Source organism: Gracilinanus agilis, chromosome 5, assembly GCF_016433145.1.
Source record: "Gracilinanus agilis isolate LMUSP501 chromosome 5, AgileGrace, whole genome shotgun sequence".
NCBI classification, from domain to species: domain Eukaryota; kingdom Metazoa; phylum Chordata; class Mammalia; order Didelphimorphia; family Didelphidae; genus Gracilinanus; species Gracilinanus agilis.
Window position 1 is genome coordinate 201,803,962 of NC_058134.1, and position 22,287 is coordinate 201,826,248.

The window sequence follows — 22,287 nt, forward strand, 5'->3', positions numbered from 1 at the left end:
CTTCCTTCCTTTCTTTCTTTCTTTCTTTCTTTCTTTCTTTCTTTCTTTCTTTCTTTCTTTCTTTCTTTCTTTCTTTCTTTCTTTCTTGCTTCTCTATCAACTATTCATATAAAAGATCATTATACCTTGATTCCGGTCTTCATAGACCAGAATAACTTAGTGGGAAAGGCCTAAAAATAAAGAAATTTTCTCCATTCTGGCTCTGCCTTTAAGGATACTCTGAGTGTCCTTGGGAAAATTACACCTCTGGACTTCAGTCTATTAATTTATAATATAAACAATTTAAATATATGATCCTAAGATGAATAACTAGACAGGATAGGCTGCTCAACAACTTTCTTAAAGTGTGTAACAGCCTCCTGTATCTTTAATTTCTTATAGAAAGGGAGATGAAAAGAGGTAGTGATATCCTCACGAGAATGAGGACTTATGAAGGAATATTATACAAAACCATAAAGCAGCTTTAAAAAAACAACATATTGCTTTGCCTTTACCTGCCAACATAATCCTAAAATGGCCAAAGAACTCTTGTATTCTTTAACTCTTCACTCTAATTCTTTCTGGCTTCTCTTTCCCAGAAATCTCTCCAAAACACGCACATAAATCCAAACAAAACATTATTGACTGGTGGATTTTAGTTTAGCATTTGATGGATCATTCCTCACGGTGGCAATTAGGTTGTGAAGTAGAGAGAGAGTGCTGGGCCTCTAGTCAGGAGTTAAAATCTAGCCTCAGACACTTACTAGCTGTGTGACCACAAGTCACTTAACCTGTCTGTGCCCCAATTTCTTCAACTGGAAAATGGAGATAATAAAATCACCTAACTCAAAGGGATGTTGTAAGGATGAAATGAGATAATATCTTTAAAAATCCCTTAAGCAAAGGACTTGACACTAAGTAAACATTATATAAATATTTATTCTCTTCCCTTCATTTTTCTTTTCTTTTCTTTCTTTTTCTTTTTCCCCTCTCTTCCCCTTGATTATTAGTGTATATGCAAATAATGAATAAATAGCATGGCTGTATAAAAAGCATGACAAGTTCAAGTAAGTAAATGACATACTAAATAGTAAATATTATGATGTTATTTTTGTTATTAGTTAGCCAAAATATTGATTACTTATTGACTAAGTCAATAAAAACTTATGAAGCATCAACTACAGATCAAGCACTATGTCAAATGTTGAGGATACAAAAAGAAGTAAAAGACAGTCAGTCCTTTCTGTCAATGAGTTCACAATCTAATGTGTAATATAAAAGATAGCAAATATATACAACCAAGCTATATTGGATAAATAGGAAATTGTTAAGGGAAGGAAGGCAACAGAATTAAGAGAGATTGAGAGAAGATAAGATTTTAGGTGGGGCTTAAAGGAAGTCAGGAAACTCGGTAGGTAGAGATGAGAAGGGAGAGTATTCCAGACATGGCAGACCACCAGAGAAAATGCCCAGAGCTGAGTGTCTTGTTGGTGGAAAAGTAAGGAGGCCAGTGTCACTGGATCAGAGTATGTGGTAAGAAGTAAGAAGACTGAAAAGGTATTAGGAGGTGAGACTATAAAGGGTTTTAAGGTAATAGAAACCCTGTTGTGCATTAGAAAAATCACTTTGGTGACTGAACGGAAGATAGATAGGGAGTGGAGAGATACCTGAGACTTCCAGACCCACCAGTAGGCTATTGCAACAGTCTAGGTGAGAGGTGAGTAGAGCCTGTGCCAGAGGGATTGACAGTGTTGGAGAAGAGAAAGGGGGCATTTTCAAGAGATGTTACAAAGATGAAATTGAGAGACTTTAGCCATAGATTGGATGTGGGGAGGAGAGGAGGAAAGAAGGGTGAGAGATAGTGAGAACTCAAGGATGATATTTAGATTGCAGACCTGAGAGACTAGGAAGAGACTAGGAAGTTGCCTTTAGGAATATGGAAATGAGGAGGAGATAGGGTTTAAGGAAAAAGATGAGTTCACTTTTTGGCACATTGAGCTTAAGATGTCTGAAAAGCAGTCAGAGATGTGAAATGCTGATGTGACATCAGCAGAGGGGTTAGGGCAGGCAGGTAGACTCATTGGCAGAGATGGTAATTAAATCAATGGGAATTGATGAGATCATCAAGTGAAGTATTATGGAGGGAGAAGAGGGCCCAGGATAGGACCAGGTAGGACCTCTGCAGTTAGAGGCCATAATTTGGATGAAGATTCAACAAAAGAGAATGAGAAGGAATGGTCAGATATATAGGGGGAGAAACAGGAGAGAGTGATGTCCTGAAAACCTAGAGAGAAGAGGGTATCAAGGAGTAGAGGATGATCATCAGTGTCAGAGGCTACAGAGAGGTCAAAGAGAATGAGAACTGAGAAAAGGTTGTTGAAAGAAGTTAGCCAGAAAGGGCAGAAGATATATAGGCAATAGTGGGGTTGGAAAGACCAGGTGAGGGTTGTTTTTTTTTTGGAGAGAGGGAGACAAGAACAAATAGACAGTAACAAATATATGAGTAGACAGAGAGAGGTTGAAACTAAGTAATAGAATGGAAATGATAGAGGGAACAGTTTATTGGAGGATACACAGAACAGAATGGGATCTGAAGCAGATTGAGAGGCTAGCTTTTAAAGAGAGCCAGCTCTATATGGTAAGGGTCCTGAGTGGCGTTTAATGGTGTCATATTGAAAAGACAGGAAACAGAAACTGAGAACAGCCAGACTAGTGGTTAGCCCATAGCTGCTCCAACTGCTATGGAGTTTAGAATTTATTTATATACTGGTTTCAAACAAAGAACACAAAGAATCACAGCTGTGAATGGGTTACAAATCATACAAAACCAATTAAAGTCTAAAAAGTAGAGAGATAGGTCCAGGGTCAAAGGCCAAATTCCAACCACCAATTAGTAGGGGGTTAATTCTGGGAGCAGAAATATATTTCATAGAGATTTTTACTAATTGAGTCCTATCTTCTAGATTTACAGGATTGCACCTGGTCAGATAAAGTTCTGTCTAGCTTTGTCTGTCTAGGGCCTTATCTAAGTAATATATTTTTTAGAGTTCAGGCTTCTTAATTATCAAGGAGAGACATTGTTAACTCAGTAGCTGCTGGTCTGCTAAGGACTCAAAGCTTTTCAATAAGTCTATAATGTTTTTCCAATAAGAAAAGGTATGGATCATAAAAGGTGTCAAAAGAGGGGTCTCAGATTTTTATCTAGTCTCTTATTGGCTTCCCACAAGCTTTGGTAAGGAGCAAGTCCAATTCATTTTGTGAAGAAGGAAATAGCAGCAAAAGGCATCTGAGTGATGTGATATGAGATAAGGCTTATGGTGAATGCTCTCAATTTTTTTTTTTTTTTGTAAAATATGAGGCAAGGTTCTCAGTTCAGAGGATGGAGGGAAGGGGAGCCCTGGGATGCTTGAGGAGGGCTGTAAAGGTTTGAAAGATCCACTATGGAGAGTAGAACAAAGAAGTAAAGTATATGGGTTATTGCACTCTGTATTTATGCCATTGACTAATAATCTTTAAGATAGTTTCTTAGGTCTTCAATTACTAATATAGGAAGGGAGGATAAAAGAATCTAGATCATTCACAGAATGATTTTGAATTGGTAAACTGGATTCTGTGGGCTGTTTCTTAGATCTATCCTACCGTGTATTGTGAGAACAAAACAGTTCTCACTGTAAAGCTGAGATAGGAGTTTGTCCAGAGTTCTCACATTAAGCCTAATAAGGAACATAAGGAGAAATAAGGGAGCTGTCTCCTGGTATAGAATTTTTTTTCTTTATTGATATCAGGTTTAATAGGAAGAGTCCCAGACGTAAGAACAAGGCTGAATGTAAAGGAGATACATAGGTCCCGAATCCCTCTTCTTGGGGTTTGGCTCCCTATATTTACAAGTTCAACAGCAACAAAAATATCACTGCTTGTTATACAATTTTAGTTGGCCTAAGAGGCGTCCTCTCATGTGTCTTCATTGTGTTTGTCAATAAGCCAGTCAATAAGTATTTATTAAGTATGTACTAGGCCCTGTGCTAAGAATAAAGATTGAAAGAAAGGCAAAATCTTCACTTGCCTGCAGAGAGCTCACAGTCTTATTATGTATTCATAATTATAAATATCATTATTATATATGAGAATTATCAGTTATAGTAATTATGTACTATAATTATTAATAATTAATTTATTATCATTCTAGGGAAGGGGAAGTGGGATCAAATTTGTGCTTTAGGAAGATAAATTTGGCAAATAAGTATAAATGGTGATGATAGGTAAGCATCTCTATGATACATTAAGGCTTGTAAAGTGCTCTACAAAAATTATTTCTTTTGATCTGATCTTCATAACAACCTTGAGAGGTAGATGCTATTATTATCTTCATTTTGTAGATAAGGAAACTGAGGTAGACAGAGATGAAGTGATTTATCCTCATTTTATGGATAAGGAAACCAAAGCACACAAAGGTTAAGTTAGTAGTTGTCTGAATTAGGTTTTGAATTCAGGTCTTCCTGACTCCAGGTCTAGTACTCTATACCATATCACTTAGCAAGAACAACAATAGCTGGATTTGGTATTGCAATTTAAAGATAACATAGCCCTTGAAGTCCTTCTCATTCAATCTATATAACAACCAGTAACTATTGTTAACTATTATCCCAATTATACAGATGATACTGAGGCCCAGGGGGCTCAAAAGTTCTACCTCTAGCTAAACAGCATACATGCAATAGAAGCAGGATCAAATGCAGGTGCAATGATCCAAAATAATATCTTAGAAGCTATATCCTCTGAAAACAATTCTAGAAGACTGAATCTATATCTTAGTTATGTCTAAAGAACTTTTCCAGGAGAGTTCAATAACAATAACCTCATGTCAATAGGTTTTTCAAAAGCGACTCTCTAATCAAGTGATTATCAACAACTAAGAGCTGTTATTCTTAATTGACGTGGCAAATAAATTTATGGATAACAACTGAGCTAGAGGGCTACAGCTCTGATCACAGGTAACCAATTAGAGTCTTCAAAATGGGAAAGTCAGTTCAGTTAATTAGCGTATCCTGCTGTTTTATTGCCTTTGTTCCTTTGTGTCAAGAGGCAAGTGCGGTCATGATCAGAGAGACTGAGAAATAGTTTTCAGCATAATTCCCAACTCAGTCACCTTAAAACAAGAAATATTATGCCAAATTTATAATAATTAAAGATATACCAACAGGAAGAGAAGATAGAAACAATTCCACATTATGGAAAGCATTTGAAGTTTGGGGGGCAAGATGGTGGAGTAGCAGGACAAAATACATAGTACCGTAGCCCCAAATTCCTTCGAATAAATCTATAAAAAGCACCAGGCCAAATCCTGTTAGGAAAATCCAAGAAAAATGGTGAGTCATCTTTTCAGATCAGATCATCATCTTAAGGAGCCAGAAAGAGAGAGGTCTGAGGATATAGTCAGGAACTCCTGCATGGAGCACTCTGACCACAAGGAGAGGCCATACAGTTTGTCAAGAGGAGGTCCAAGTCCCATATGGTAGTGCAGGAATAGATGCCACTCACTATGCATCTCTACGTCACAGATCAAGGGTTGATTGAGGAAGGCGCATGTGCCTAGGGGTGATAATCCAGAATGAGGAATGTCAGTGGGCCCTAGGCTATGTGCACTGGAAGAGGATCAAGTTCAGAAGTAATTGGTAGCAGTTTGGTCCAGATCCCAAGAAGAGAACAGGTTCTCAGTTCTAGCTTCTAGTTCAAATAGAAGCCTACAGAAGCAGATGTCCTAAATTAATAGAATTTTTATAGTTTTGTCACACTGAACCAACAAAGCCTCCTTTCCTGGTTGATAATGATTGAGTTTAGTAGCCTTCTACTATTGCTCAGATCCAAACCCAGGTAAGGATCTTGTCAGGCTCAGCCTGGGGGTGATGGGGCAATGATCAGATCTGTTCCAGATCAGACCACTTTGGGAACCTCGATAGTTTGCAGTTCCCCAGCTTGAATTGCCCCTGAGAAACTATAGTAACACAATATTCAAATAATGCAACATTCAATACTCTAAGAAAGTAGCAACAGCAACAGCCTTGTTGGTATAGCAATTGCTAGATGGTATCTCTCTATGGATAATAGTTGCAGAAGCTGAGCTAGAAGTATTGTTATTCTTAAGGCTCATAAATTCAGGTTCTGTGGGGAGACGGTGATCGAGTTGGTGGTGATGGTTTGACTTGCCCTGGCACAAGTTGCCCCTTGCCTCTCCCTCAGGGGATTTGCTTCAGCTAAGCTGGCTTTCTTGCCCAGGGGATGGCAGCTGGTTTTCCATCACTGGCAAGGGTTCCCATCATTTCCATCTGCATCAAATCCAGCATAGAATTTTTCCTTAATGGTTAGTCCTTGGTGAAAATGATAAAATCATTGTTTTGGCCCTATCTTTGGATCTGAATCACTTGACTAATATTTCAACCACTAAATGAGGGAATGGAAGTCAGAGATTTAAATAAAAGGTGTTATCATTTAGCTGTAAACGCTATTCACAGTGATATCTGTTAACTCTGTCATAGTTCTGCCTTTGCTTTCAGCTTCTATGCTCATACTTATTTTCCATTTTCGAACTAGTCTGAGCAGGGTCCCCAAAGTTACTGGGAGGGAATTCTTATGTACAAACGGATATGTGTCACTTCCACGGAGCAGATGTATCCTTAAGTTCTCTGGTTATCTTTAGGAACTGGATGGTTGGGTCTCAAATGATTAAAAGGAGGCTTATCCTTCTTTGCCTAGCAAATTAGAAAAGCAAAGGTCATGGAGCCAATAGGTGGCAGTGCTGTACTGCGGGAGTGTTGCTGCATTTGTACAGAGCTAGACACATATCCACATGAGACACTATTTCCACTGTGCAGTTTACAAAACTCACAGGCTAGAGATGTAGAAGGGACCTTTCAGAGACTGTCTTGTTTGATCCTCTCATTTGACAAACGAAGATATAGATCACTGAGGAGAAATGACCTGGACAATCTCACACAGGTGGTAAGACAAGAGTTTAAAAAAAATACCATCCTCCACTTCCTTGCCTTTTGTCTTAGAATCAATACTGTGTCCATTACGAATCTTCTGTTCTAAGGCAGAAGAGTGGTAAGGACTAGTCAATGAGAGTTAAGTGACTTGCCCAGGATCACACAGCAAGGAAGTGTCTGAGATAAGATTTGAACCCAGGAACTCCCATCTCTAGGCCTGGCTCTATCCATTAAGCCACTTAGTTGTCTCTGAGGACAGTAATTTTTAACCCAGAGTAGATAATTTTGGTGATTAGCATTTTGTAGTTGATGATCTTGTTTTATGGAACCCCCCAAATTTACCTGTGTCCCTTGGGAACTTGCCTGTAGGGAACTCCCAGACTGAGATTTGTCTTAGACTGAAAAATGAACCATTAAGCATCCATTAAACACCCTATATGGGATTGCTAGAACTCAAACATCAAGTACCCTTTTTGTTTTCTTAGCCTCTCAGGCCACTCCCTGGCACCCCAGCCTAGGGTTACAACCTCTTTCCCAAGCTTCTTTGTAACCAGTCTGTGTGTGTTTCCTTTGCTTCACTCCCCAGAGTGTATATAGGTCCCCAAGGTCTTCATTTCACTGAAAACTCCCCTTTCAAGGTGCATTTTCCTGGACACAGTGTTCCCAGAGTTCCAAAGCTTGTCTCTGTGTGGTATCTTGAGCATGAGCCTGTGTGGTGGCCATTAGAGCATTGGCTCCCTTGTCCTGATTAAAGACTTGTTCTTTCTAACTACTTTGGTGGTTCTGTGTTTTTTAAGGTTGCATAGTATATGGTTTAAAATGTGGTGTTTCAAGGTTCCCTTTATTCCTAACTTTTTTCATCATTTCCTTTGAGATTCTTGACCTTTTGTGCCTCCAGATGAATTTCTTTTTTTTCCCAAGTATATAAAGTAATCATTTGGTAATTTAGAGTGGAAAGCAAAACAGCTTCAAAAGCTACATGTTGAATTTGTTCTTTCCTTGAAAGGAAAAGGAAGGTATGATCTCTCTTCCTTGAAGTGCCACTGTAATCTGCATGAATGTCCTGGCTGATGTCAAACATCAATAATGCAGAGAACTGAGGAAAACTCCAGGTTCTCATTACTCTATATTCTAAAGTGGTTTTCTAGTTCTTAACTGTGATGATAAAGTGTAGTCACATTGGTAAATATGAGGTTTTTGATAAAAACAGAGCAGGCACATTTTTTTGTGTGCAAATCTTACAGATTAAAAAAGTGGAGTATGACTAGCCCCAGATTTGATATTCAATCAAAAGATTTGGAAAGCAACAGAATAATTTGCTTCTCTCCCATCAGTTGGAGTACATTAGGCTTGTAATCTTAGCTGGCATCATGGACATGAATAAGGAAGGTGAAAGCAAAGGAGGGAAAAAAATCTGTAATTCTTTTTCTAAGGATGTAAAATATGCATACAAAAAAGATACTTTGATGGATAACAAAATCTGTACATAATAGAGGTTTTCAGGTTTTATATCAAATCTCCCTTTTTGATTCTATTTCATATATGGAAATACTAATTGTATTTGGTGTTTATTAAATTCATAATAAAAAATTAAGGCTTATATCATGTCTTATGTTCGTGCTTCTTTAGTGGTGGATGGAGAAGAGACTAGGTGTGGTGCTGAAAGTACATTATTAATAAGGGGTAGATAATTTATCCTAATATGAGAGAATGCTAAACACAGATCATGTATAAGCATGCATTGGTAGGATAAATTAAATATGATCTAATAACTGGTTTTACCATTTGCTGGGATATTGATACTTAATTTCTCAGAATTAAACAGAATTAAAAACAGAACTGTACCAGGTCAGAAACAGAGTGTATCAAAGGCATCATGCTGATAAGATCTAGATGGGGTTCCTGCTTTTAGTTTGGGTGAAATGGGGGGTTGTTTGGATCCAGAATTCCATTTGTTTGTTTGTTTATTTGAGATTTAAATATTTTATTTTTTAGAAAAATTTTCCATGGTTCCATGATTCATGTTTTTACTTTCCCCTTCACCCCCCCCCCCATATCCAATGCACATTTCCACTGGTTTTAACATGTGTCATCAATTAAGACTTATTTATTTATAGTTGCATTGTTGTGGTCATTTCAAGTCTAATCATGTCTGCATTAACCCATGTGTTCAAGTGATTGTTTTTCTTCTGTGTTTCTACTTCTGTAGTTCTTCCTCTGAATGTGGGTAGTGTTCTTTTCCATAAATCCCTCAGAATTGTCTTGGGTCATTGCATTGCTGCTAGTACAGAAGTCCATTACATTTGATTTTACCACAGTGTATCAGTCTCTGTGTACAGCGTTTGTCTGGCTCTGCTCCTTTCACTCTGCATCAATTCCTGAAGGACCTTCCAGTTCACGTGGAATTCCTCCAGTTTATTTTTCCTTTGAGCACAATAGTATTCCCTTACCAGCATATACCACAATTTTTTCAGCCATTCCCCAATTGAAGGGCATAACCTTGTTTTCCAGTTTTTTTTTGCCACCACAAAAAGCGAGGCTATAAATATTTTTGTACAAGTCTTTTTATCTATGATCTCTTTGGGGTACAAACCCAGCAATTCTATGGCTGGCTCGAAGGGCAGGCAGTCTTTAGAGTTCTTTGGGCATAATTCCAAATTGATATCCAGAATGGTTAGATCAGTTCACAACTCTACCAGCAATGCATTAATGTCCCAATTTTGCCACATCCCCTCCAACATTCATCACTCTCCCCTTCTTTCATTTTAGCCAATCTGCTAGGTGTGAGGTGGTACCTCAGAGTTGTTTTGATTTGCATTTCTCTAATTATTAGAGATTTAGATCACTTTCTCATGTGCTTATTGATAGTTTTGATTTCTTTATCTGAAAATTGCCTATTCATGTCTCTTGCCCATTTATCAATTGGGGAATGGCTTGATTTTTATACAATTGTTTTAGTTCCTTGTATATTTGAGTAATTAGACCTTAATGAAAGTTTATTGACTGATTGCTTGATCCATTGATTAGAGCCTCAATATTGATCCATTTAACATCAATTAGCTTTTATAAACAGATCTTTACATGGAAAAAAAATGGCAAAGCAGCTAGGTGGCTCAATGGATTGAGAGCCAGGCCTAGAGATAGGAGATCCTGGGTTCAAATCTGAACTGGGATACTTCCTAACTGTGTGAGCCTGGGCAAGTCACTTAACCCCCATTGCCTAGCCCTTATTGCTCTTCTGCCTTAGAATCAATACACAGTATTGATCCTAAGATGGAAGGTAAGGTTTTTAAAAAATGGCAATATAAGAAGTTTAAAATATTTCCCCAAATTGAGGACATACTCTACCCTATACTAATTTGGTTTGAGGAAAAATTGGCTTAAATCTAATATGATTTCTATAAAATGTTTCACCCCATCAAGTCCATTTCCAAATGTAACATAACTGATGGGCCAAATCACTCCAGAAAAACAGCATCACTGTTAATCCCACAAATCATTCCTCACTGGGTTTAGCTTTTGGTAAATTATAATATGGTGCATAATTCCAAACTGCCAAAGCTCTTTAGATTGTAGTCATCTTTAGTAGGCCTAGTATGATTTCCATTTTATCACTGAAGAAACTGTGGCTGTCACTAGATATGCAACATGTCCTGGTTGCCCAAGGTTCAAATAGCCAGGACACACGTCTGAGGCCAAATTTGAATTCAGGTCATCCCAAGTCTCAGCTCATGGCTTTATTATCCCATGTATCACCTAGCCTTGATCTTGGGGGAATAGGGGAAGAACATCACTGAGAAGTTTCATTTATACACTTGTATAGATTTTCCATTCATCATCATCATCATCATCATCATCATCATCTTCATCTTCTTCTCTTCCTCCTCCTCTTCCCTCCTTTTACTTTTTGTCTGAGTGACAAGTCTAAGACAGAAAGGCAAGGGTTAGGTAAACAGAGTTAAGTGACTTGTGCAGAGTATCACATCAAGAAAGTATCTGAGGCTAGATTTGATCCCCAATTCTCCTGACTCCAGGCCTGATACTATCCACTGTGCCACCTACCCGCCCTTTTAGATCTTCTCATTCATATTTAATTCAAACAGGCTTTCTGAACTGCTCTCAGGGCCTTTCCCTCTGTTGCTCTAAAAAACTAATCTGTTCATGTATTTGATAGGTATTAATAGTCCTAATGCATTTTCTCTCCTCCATATTTGAAATCTAAAAGTAACAATAGTTGTGTAAACTAGAAGGTTTACCAAAGGCTTTCCACACTCTATAGAATTTGATTCTTCTAACCACAATCTGTGGATAGGTAGTAGGATTATTTCCATCTTTTTACCATTAAGTAAACTGAGACCCAAAGAGGTTTCACCCTGCCAACTCCTATTTCTACATTCACTGTTTATTTTCCCAAGGCATTTTGCCTTTAATAAGTTTCCTTCAACACCCTTCCCCAGCCCTCCCGCCAGTTGTCTAAGTATTCCAGCTAGTCCAGATTTTTCAGTGATACCATGGAAGCCAACACACTGAAAACAAAAGTGTGGAAAATGGCTATTCTATGGAACACAATGTAAAGGGCTCCAGAACAGACAATTCCTGAAGATGAAGTACTCTCTCTTCCGTTCCATTGTTGTGTGCTTATGGCACACAATGGAACTGGGAAGGTTTGCTCTTGTCCAAGGAGTTCCGGTTGTACTGATACCTCGATCCTATAGAGGACCAGAAGAACCCTGAATGCATAACTGCTTGCTGGAAACTAGGGTCTAGTTGGAGGGACCCTTCAAAAGCTATTCTTTCTTTTGCCTCTGGCTTCTGTCCTGGACAGCCCAGAGCAGGCATAATGCCCCAAATAATCACCCAAATCAACCAGAACACCTTAGAAATGAAAACAGAAATGGGAGCCTTCTGGAGAGCCTTAAAACAAAGGGCTAGCTCTAATGGTGGGGAATTTCCACAAACGTTTCAGTGATGCTCTTACAATAAAAAAAAATTAAAAACACATCGCTGTCCCTTTTCAGTGACTGGCTCCTCCTATCCAAGAAGTGTAGTTTGAGCAAGTCACTTAAATTCAAGAATCCTTCCATGGGCACTGATTCTGTCTGGGCTTAGTCACTGTTGGGGCTACAAATGCAGGGCACCTCAAAATCTAGCAGGCTTATTGCTGTCTCTGTATATGTATACTCATATGTATGTTATAAAAGCAGGGATTGTAGCAAAGGATTCAAGCAAAGAATCTTCCTTTTTCTCCCTGTAGTTCCACCTGGGGATGGCTGTGCCTTGGGTCCCCTTTCCTTAAATTCATATGCACTAAAAGACCAAAAGTTCTCGAGGGGTTGTAGGAAGTATAGCTGTATTGCTTAAAGGCAGTTTTTCATCTTAGCTCCCCAATATCATTTGTTCTCTCATGCAGATAAAACCAAGAGGAATATATGCACAAACTCTTCTTCTTCTGCACATTCTTCCTTTTGTCCCCACTTCCAGCTCCTTGAAACATGGAGGTGTACATTGTGTTAAATTGTTAATGTAATTTGCCAAACTTTACTTTGTTACAGGCAATTTCCTACTGTATGTAAAAAAAAATTATGATTTATATCTTTTAAAATTCTTGCCTTCCATCTTAGAACCAATACTACGTATTGGTTCAAAAGCAGAAGAGTGATAAGAATTATGGGGATTAAGTGACTTGCTCAAGGTCACACAGCTAGGGAATGTCTGAGGAAAGATTTGACCCCCGAACCTCCTTTCTCCAAGGCTGGCTTTCTTTTCATCGAATCATCTAGCTGTCCCCTATTTACAATATATTTTATTATGTTTAAAAAAATTTAATCATCTTTCCGGCTTTAGTTCCTGAATTGGGGGGTTTTTCTAGGGTGGAGTGGAATTCAAGATGAAACCTTGAAGAATAGGTAAAATTTCAATAGGTAGGGTTGGTTTGGAAAGGAATCTTAGGAAGAGGGAACAGAATGAGCAAAGGCATGAAGGCAAGTTAATGGACCAGTAGAATGTGATAGAGGGAAAGGCAAGAGTGAGGCAAAGGGAGGTGATGCCCTCTACCTCAATCTTCTGCCAAACTTTCAGCTCCTCTGCACTCAGTTGCAAAGTCCTGGTTCTTCCTCTGTAATATCTCTTACATCTTAACTTTTTCTTTCTTTTTTAAACCCTTTACCTTCCATCTTAGAATCAATACTTAAGGGGGGGGGGGGAGAAGACAGCTGGGTGGCTCAGTGGCTCAGTGGATGGAGAGCCAGGCCTAGAGACAGGAGGTCCTAGGTTCAAATTTGACCTCAAACACTTCCTAGTTGGGTGACCCTGGGCAAGTCACTTGACCCCAATTGCCTAGCCCTTACTGCTCTTCTGCCTTGGAACCAATACAGAGTATTGATTCCAAGATGGAAGGTAAGGGTTTAATATTCAAAGAAAAAAATCAATAATAAGAATTGGTTCCAAGGCAAAAAATTACAGTAATCCACTGAGCCACCTAGCAGCCCCCTATCCTAACTTTCTTTTTATGTCTGCTGCCACCACCCTTTTTCAGGCTCATACAACTTCACACCAAGATTCTTGCAATAGTTCTTAAACTGGGGCTCACTCTTCCACAAAGACACACACCCTTAGTGCGAATAATGGCTACACCCTGGGAACACCTAGGGAACAGGTATGGCCTGTTTACATTACATTTGGAGGGCATATAATTAATGGACAAATATGAATCACATTATCTATTTACTGGTTTTGTTTAAGTATACTTATTTATTATAAAGATTTTTGAGGGGGACATAGGTAGATATAGGGAATCATCCTTTATTGTCACTTCATTGGGAATTGATTTAATTAGCTCTTTTGTTTTTGTCTCTTGCTTCATTTCTTCTAGGTATTCATGTATTCCTTCAGGAAATCCATGTTTTCTTTGTAATTTCTGCTTGCAGTTGTTAGAGAATTGCTTTTTCCTTCTTTTAGAAATCTCTTTGAAATTTAAATTAAATTAAAAATTTTTTCTTTTAAATTAAATCTCTTTAAATTCACAATATTTTCTCCCTGTTTTTAAAGAATTTCTTTGTAGCTTTGTAGCTGGGTGGCTCAGTTGATTGAGAGCCAGGCCTAGAGATGGGAGGTCCTGGGTTCAAATCTGGCCTCAGACACTTCCCAGCTGTGTGACCCTGGGCAGGTCACTTAACCCCCATTGCCTAGCCCTTACCACTCTTCTGTCTTAGTTGATTCTGTTAAATGAAATTGTAGGAAAGAGAGAAAAAGAACCCCAAAGATGTATTTGATTGGCTAGTCTCTTTGTGTGTTAAGACTAGCCGGGCCTCTCTCCTCCCAACCACTGAGAGTTTCAAGGGGTTTTCTCTGGGATGTTATTGCAAACAGGGATGGACAAGAAGGACTTCTAAGGTGTGGTGTTGACTTTTTTGCCAGGGCTTATCGAATTTCCTGGCCCCTAAACATCCCTTTCTGTATACAGTCCCTGTCAGGCAGACAACAATGGTGGACAGCTTTGGATTGAACCTAACGGAAGCTTAATAGAGTTGTCTCCCCAGATTTCCCTTTCACTCTTAGCCCAACTCAGGAATTGCCAAAGAAAACTAATCTGACTGCGTGTCTCACAAAAGGGGTGGTTTATGATATCACAGGATCAGGGAAGGGATAGGATAGTGGGATCAGGAAAACCTATCCTGTCACAAGAAGTTTGAGGTCTCTTCAGTCTATGCCAAGCCAATGGCTTTGACTTCAAAGGGTCTCCTTCCTTCTGAGTCTAGCCTGACATCTAACCTAAGCTAATGATGAGACTGTAAAGGTTTCTCTTAATAGGTATGGAGGGGAACAGGCTGGTTCTTCAGGCTGGTCCAGCAAGCCTTCAGGACCGAAACCTCTCCAGTTGCTGTATATTGTTCCACAAGCCTCTTCAGCTGTTATCTCAAAGAATAGATATATTACTATGGTCTTCAGGGCACACAACAGGATTGAGGAAAAGCCTCAGGTATTCAAGTTCGTCCCAGAAGGGAAGTAGTGAGCCTCCTCCCAGCACCGAGTCTCAGTTTTATCTCCCACAATTCTCTGTTCCTTCTTCCAACTGCCAACTCATGCCCTTCTGCTTCCTTGTAACATTCCAAACATCTTTCTGTGCCGAACTTTTCCTACAATTCTGAGATGAAAAGTAAGAGTTAAAAAAAAAAAAAAAAGAAGTGGGACTTGACACTGCCACTGAAGCAGGCACTTAATAAATGCTTTTTGACTGATTGATTGATCACCACCCAGGTTAACAACCTAGGAATATCCTTTAACTCTTATCTCGTTCTTCCTTTCTATCCCAACCCTAAATTCCATCAGTCCCTAAGGCTCATTGATTCTACTTCTACAATATCTCTTCCATCTTTTTCTTTCTGTCCAGTTGTAATACACAGAATCTAATTTAGGTACTCATCACCTCTTACTAATTTTATTTTCCTGCCTAATTATCAGTCATTCAATAAGTATTTATTATGCATTTAGTATGCGTCTGTCACTGTGTTAAGTGCTAAGGTATGCAAAAAGGTATCATCCCTTCCCTCAAGGAGCTCACATTTCAAAATGAGAGCCAACATACAAACAACTTTACATCCATGAAAACAACTATACTCCCATGGAATTGGGAGATAATCTCAGAGAGAAGACATTAACCAGGATGGTGGTGGAGAGATGGGGAGGAGAAGCTTTTTGCAAAAAGTAGGATTCGAAGTGCTGAAGGAAACCAGGGATGTTAAGAGATGTTGGGGGGAAAGAGCATAGGAAGAGGGGTGCACTGAGTTAGAGATATAATGTTACATGAGAGGAATAGTAAACAGACTTATATCTGGATCATAGACAACGTGGAAGATTGTAAAGACAGGGAAGGGCTAAGTTCTGAAGGGGTTTAAAAGCCTAAAAGAGGTTCTATAGTTGATCATGGAGACAATAAGGAGGACTGAAATTTTATGGACTTAAAAAAAGTCAATTTGACAGTTGAGTAGAGTGTGCATTAGATTGGTGTGGGGAGATACTTGAAGCAGGGAGACCAACCAGAAGACTATTGTAACAGTCCAGGTATGAGGTGATGAGGTTCTATACAACAGTGGTGGCTGTGAGTAGTGAGAAGGGAATATTAAAAATTTATATAAAAATAATTTATATATAAAATATATAATTATAAATATACAAATTTATACACATATGTATAAATTTACATATATATATTTATATATCCATATAAATATATAAAATTATACATATATAAAATTATACAAAAATCTANTATATAACCATGGAAAAATTTTCTTAAAAAAAAAATATATATATATATATATTTTAAGAAAAATTTCTTTAAAATATATATATATTTTAAAAATATATTTTAAAGAAATCTTTAAAATATATATATTTACATATATATTTTAAAATATATATATTTTAAAGAAATTTTATGTATATATGTATATATACATGTATATATATTTTTTTTTAAAGAAATTTTTCTTAAAAAATATATATATCAAATAAATAAATAAAAGGCAACTAGGATAGTTAAAATGTTCTTACAGAAGGGTCTTAACTTTAGTGAGTTGTGCCTAGTGCAAGCAAAACTAAACTAAATGGCAACATTGCACTTAGCTTGTTATTAGAGATGAAAGAGAAAAGATGAAAATAGGACAGCCCTATCCCAAAGCCTTATTTGAAAACTACTGGGCTGACAGATCAAAATAACACCAGATGACTCTCTTTTTCCTCATCTAGAATCCAAGAATATTAGGGTTTGAAATAAGGAGGCTTAGAGATCATTGATTAGATTAGATTAGAGCCACCTCATTTTATNAAAATATATTTTAAAGAAATCTTTAAAATATATATATTTACATATATATTTTAAAATATATATATTTTAAAGAAATTTTATGTATATATGTATATATACATGTATATATATTTTTTTTTAAAGAAATTTTTCTTAAAAAATATATATATCAAATAAATAAATAAAAGGCAACTAGGATAGTTAAAATGTTCTTACAGAAGGGTCTTAACTTTAGTGAGTTGTGCCTAGTGCAAGCAAAACTAAACTAAATGGCAACATTGCACTTAGCTTGTTATTAGAGATGAAAGAGAAAAGATGAAAATAGGACAGCCCTATCCCAAAGCCTTATTTGAAAACTACTGGGCTGACAGATCAAAATAACACCAGATGACTCTCTTTTTCCTCATCTAGAATCCAAGAATATTAGGGTTTGAAATAAGGAGGCTTAGAGATCATTGATTAGATTAGATTAGAGCCACCTCATTTTATGGATGAGGAACATAGTTTTAGGGAAGGGAAGTGACTTAATGCTACTAAGTGGAAGTAAGAGACTAGAACCCAAACTTTTTATGCACATTCATCTGAACGCCTGTGACTCTCTTAATACGCACGCGCGCGCACACACTCACGCATACGCGCAACACGCACGCACGCGCACACACCAACCCACCCACCCGCGCACGCGCGTACACGCAGGGACGCACATGCACGCACACGCACACACACACAGCTTTGTCCGCTTTATGGGGGTGTAGTTTCTGTCGTTACCACTAGATGGCACCCTCATTAAGCTTGGATCTCAGTTCACTATTCAACATATCTGCTTCTCACACTAGTCTAAGGCAGTTGGTATTGCATCGGGCAACTCCAGGGCAAGCAGAGCTTTTTGTTCTATGAATCAGAATGGACTGACTAGTCCATGAGCATTAGCTGAGGACTTTGGAAAGAATTTGGTTTCGTTAGCAGTTAAGTGAACTTGGAAAAAGGTATCCCCAGCATCTAGCACGATGTCCGACATATTCTCAAGGACTTAAGTACCTACTGTGTAAAGTACACTCAGCACACAGGATACAACCACAATCGCTATGGAGAGATGGTGTGTACATATATAGATAGAGAGAGAATAAGTACCAAAGAAATAAAAGCGAAAATAGGAAGGACATGCCATTTACTACTACTGATATCTACATATCAATGAACTTGTATGGAGCCCAAATTGGAAAATTAAAAAACAAAAATCGGTTGATAAAGCCACCCAAAGGCTTTGTTAATGATAACAGTTTATTTTCTTAATTTTTAAATTTTTAATTAAGAAAATGCATTCAATTAATTAATTAATTAATTGCTTTAGAATATTTTTCCATGGTTCATGTTTTTCCCTTCCCCTCCTCTCTCTTCCCTCCCATAACCAATGAGCAATTCCACTGGGTTTTACACGTATCATTGTTCAAAACCTATTTCCATGTTATTAATACTTGCAATAGAGTGATCATTTAAAGTCGACATTCCCAATCATATCCCCATCGAACCATGTGATCAATCATAAGGTTTTGTTTTTTTTCTGCGATGATAACAGTTCTTGATTGCTATAAGTAATAGATGCTAAAGGCTAAGTAGCACTTCAGTGCTATGCAAGGGTTTAGCAGGCAACTTTTGCTGGACATTTGCCATGAAGGACTTGCATAATCATTTTAGGTCTCTTCTCTGTCTGTCCCCCCAGATTAGTTTATAGTGGATTATTGCCAGAGTATCATTTTCCATGCTACTACGTAGACAATACCAATGTTCAGTGGATGGGCAGAACAGATCACATATGTGGAGATGAATGTTAAACAAGTATACAAGAAATAATAAAAGAACCAGAATGAGGCTTATAGTAAATTCAGATTCACAGAATCATAGAATTTTCAGTTGGAAAGGACCTCAACTGCTATCTAGTCAACTTCATATCTGGAAAGGAATTTCTGCTACCACATAAACCTACAAGTTATCATTCAATTTCTGTTTGAAGACTTCCAAGGAAGTCCATTCCACTCACACATAGCTCTAATTAAATGGTTAAATGGTTAAAATGGTTTTCCTGATGAATCAAGCCTAAATTTGCCTAGTTATAGTTTTAAGTAATTGCCCCTAATTCTGCCCTCTAAGACTAAACAGAACAAGTCAAAACTCTTTTACATATTATATTTCAAACTACTTAAACATACCTTTCATGTTATACAAATCTTCTGCAGCCTAGATATATTTAGTTCCTTTGATCTGTCTTCATATAACATGGACTCAAACTCCTTTAACTACTTTTGTTGCCCTTTTCTATAGCACTACCTCTCCTAAATGTGGTTCTCAGAGGTGAAACCAATACTCCAAATATGGGTGGAGAAAAGACCTACCATCACCTTATTATTCCTGAAAGCTTTGTCTTTCTTAGGATTGCTAGGTGACACAGTGGATAGTGTACCAATTCTGGAGTCAGGAAGACTTTTTTTCTTGAGTTCAAATTTGACTTCAAACAATTACTAGCTGTGTGTCTCTGGCCAAGACACTTAACTCTGCCTCAGGTTCCTCATCCATTAAGTGATCTGGAGAAGTGTTGCCAAGAAAACCTCAAATGGGGCCCACAATGAATTGTATACAATTGAACATGTCTTTTTAAATGCAATTCAATATACTATATTTTGGATGCTACATCACATTTTTTACTTAAGCTGAGTTGACAGTTCACAAAAATCTCCAGATTATTTTTCAAATTCCTATCTAACGTGACTTTCTCATCTTGAGCTTTTGACTTTGTTTTCTTTTTGTTCTCAAGACCAATTTTGTCCCTACCGAATTTCAACTTATTAGACTTAGCCCAGGGCCCTAAGACTGTCACAAGCTTTTGGGATACTATATTGTCCAGTGTGATAACTCTTCTTCCTAGCTTTGTATAACTTCCAAATGGAGGAAGCATGCCATCTGTTCCTTTATCTAAGTCATTGATAAATAGTGCTAAATAGCACAGATAAGCAGAGATACCTGGAGACATCTAAATTGTCACTGAATAATTAGCAAGTGATCTTATATTAACAACAAAGTCCAGCAGCAAGAGATAGAAAGAGAAATTCCATTTAAAATAACTATAAACAATATAAGACTATCTGGGAGTCTACTTTCCAAGACAAACCTGAGAACTAGATGAACACAATTACAAAATACTTTTTACATAAATAATGTTAGATTTAAGCAACTGGCTTTTAAATTCCTTTTTCGAGTTCTTTCAGCACCTGAGACCAACTTCCATTTTTCTTTGAAGTTTTGTGCATATGGTTGCTTTGTTCTCAAGTGTCCCCAACCAAGTCTGTGCCTGGCTCTTCTTTGACCCCAAAGAAATTTTCTGTGGTTGTGTTTCTTTTGCTGTTTAACTATTTTACCATCCTATTTTTACCTGTACATTGGAAGTTTTGAAAACTGCTGATTCTGTCTCTTCTGCTGATGGCTTAGACAGGGTCCTGGGATCTTGAAGTTGGCCTATGCCTAGTATAAGAAGGGAGTTTCAGATATTTGGGGTGTGTTTTGGTAACCCCAACTGAAGATAAAGGGTCAATGTGATTCCACCACCTCTCCTCCTTACTAGGGAAACACTTGGGGTTATTGAACGAATGGAGGTTCCCCAATATGGATATGCTGGGGGTGAAAGGTTAGAGGGAGGTGTTGTCTATTGAAGGAGACCCAAAGGACCCCCATCAATTGCGCAGAGCCAGAGTATTTTGACTCAAGCCTCCCCAAACCCCAAAGCTGAAAGCAGTTCACAATGGAGAGCTACTCTCCTTCCACCCTCAACCCACAAGATTCTGTCTCCCTCCCAAATCAACTGTACAGATTGGACTTGAATCAAATTAACAAGGGTTTATTCAGGAAACAGATAGATGAGGATTGACTGAGGTGTTTGGAAAAAGGGGTACAAGGGATCCCCAAATTCCTATTCAGTCCTTGACTGGGATATGTAATAGATGTTGAATTGGGTCAGATTAGCAATGGTTAGTAATGGAGTCAGAGCAAAGAGGATGCTGCTATCCTAGCAAGGGGGAGGAGTAGGAGTGAATAGAATTCTTCTCTTTCCCCCTCTTGAAGCAGTTAGAGCAGAAGGAAATAATAGTTAACTGAATCCCTTTTAGGTCAAGTAATGGATGCTGAACTAGCTTGACTAATCCAGAGCTAAATTGGTAGATTGATAGGAAATAATCCCACTGAGATTAGCCACTCCCACTGTTTAAAGATTATTCCCTAAATCCCAAGATAGACAAAAGGTTCGGGTTGTCTTCTCAATGCAGCAGACTTGCTCTCTAGACAAAAGCTATTCCAGTGCTTGCTTGGATGAAGTTTTTGCTTAGGTAATGTACATTGATCGTAAGTATAGCCTAGTATAGCTTCACACAGGCTCTCAAATCCAACTAAGAAAGGGATTTATTAATTTCAGGAAAACAGGGAGAGAGAAGGTGGATTTTAGGAATGAGGAGGAGGTAAGCTATCTAAAATCTTCAATAAACTTGTTGGCTTCACTTTCCCCAAAGGGGAAAGTGCTTTGAATAACTTAACTTTTACCTCACTCACTAACTAACCTTTCTCCTAATCTAATGTAACTAAGTTTAAGATGGTGAAGATAACTTTGATTGAAAATCTGTTTGAAATAGAGATTAGTTGAGATCCTGCAAGTGAGGTAATTTTTCCCAGTGCTCACAGCCTGGTATAGTCTCTATGGAGTAAATCAGCAAAGTAACACTCTGCTCCCTGAGGTCAAAGATGAGCTAACAAAAAAAGCAACCTAACTCTATTTCCCAGCCCCTTGAACCCAAAAAGCAGTGTCCAAAGTATCCTTGCAAGTTGGTTTTCTTGGCTTTTTATACCCAGGTTCTTAACTGCCCCAACTGCCCCCTCTCCTGGAGTTCTGGGAGGCACTGTGGAATTCTGTGAGACAGCTTTAACCCCACTTAAGATCATTGCTGTTACATAGCAGAAACACATCTGCATTCCCCAAATCTAGCTTCTCTGACCCCAAACCCAAATAAGTATCTTCAATCCTAATATTATGACTATCTATAGGGGAAGTTTGATAAAGAAAAGGTTAAAGCAAGGTGATGGCCCACAGGGGCCGGCTCCCTCCCCTGGAGTCCAAGATCCCTGGCCAAACTGAGGAATTGTAATATTAGGTCTTCCAAGGTGTTCAGGCATTTTGAAGAATCAATTGGACTAGTTGTAGCTGCTTACGATCTCTGGGAAACTCTTCAGATTTGAGGTTTGAAGGTACTGCAGGTCCCATAAAATCTCTGCCTCCCACCTCCCTGTCCCTCCAGAGTTAGAGAGAGAGTGAGTGTCATTTGCTTTCTTCCCACAATTCTTAGCCCTCAGGCTAACTGTCATCCTTCCTGGATCCTTCTGTGTTCCATCTGAGAATTTCAAAATGCAGGCTTGCTTGACCTCTTGCCATATCTTGTCTAGTCTGTTACACTAGGCTTGAACCCTGGTGCAGTAAGTGGGGAGTGG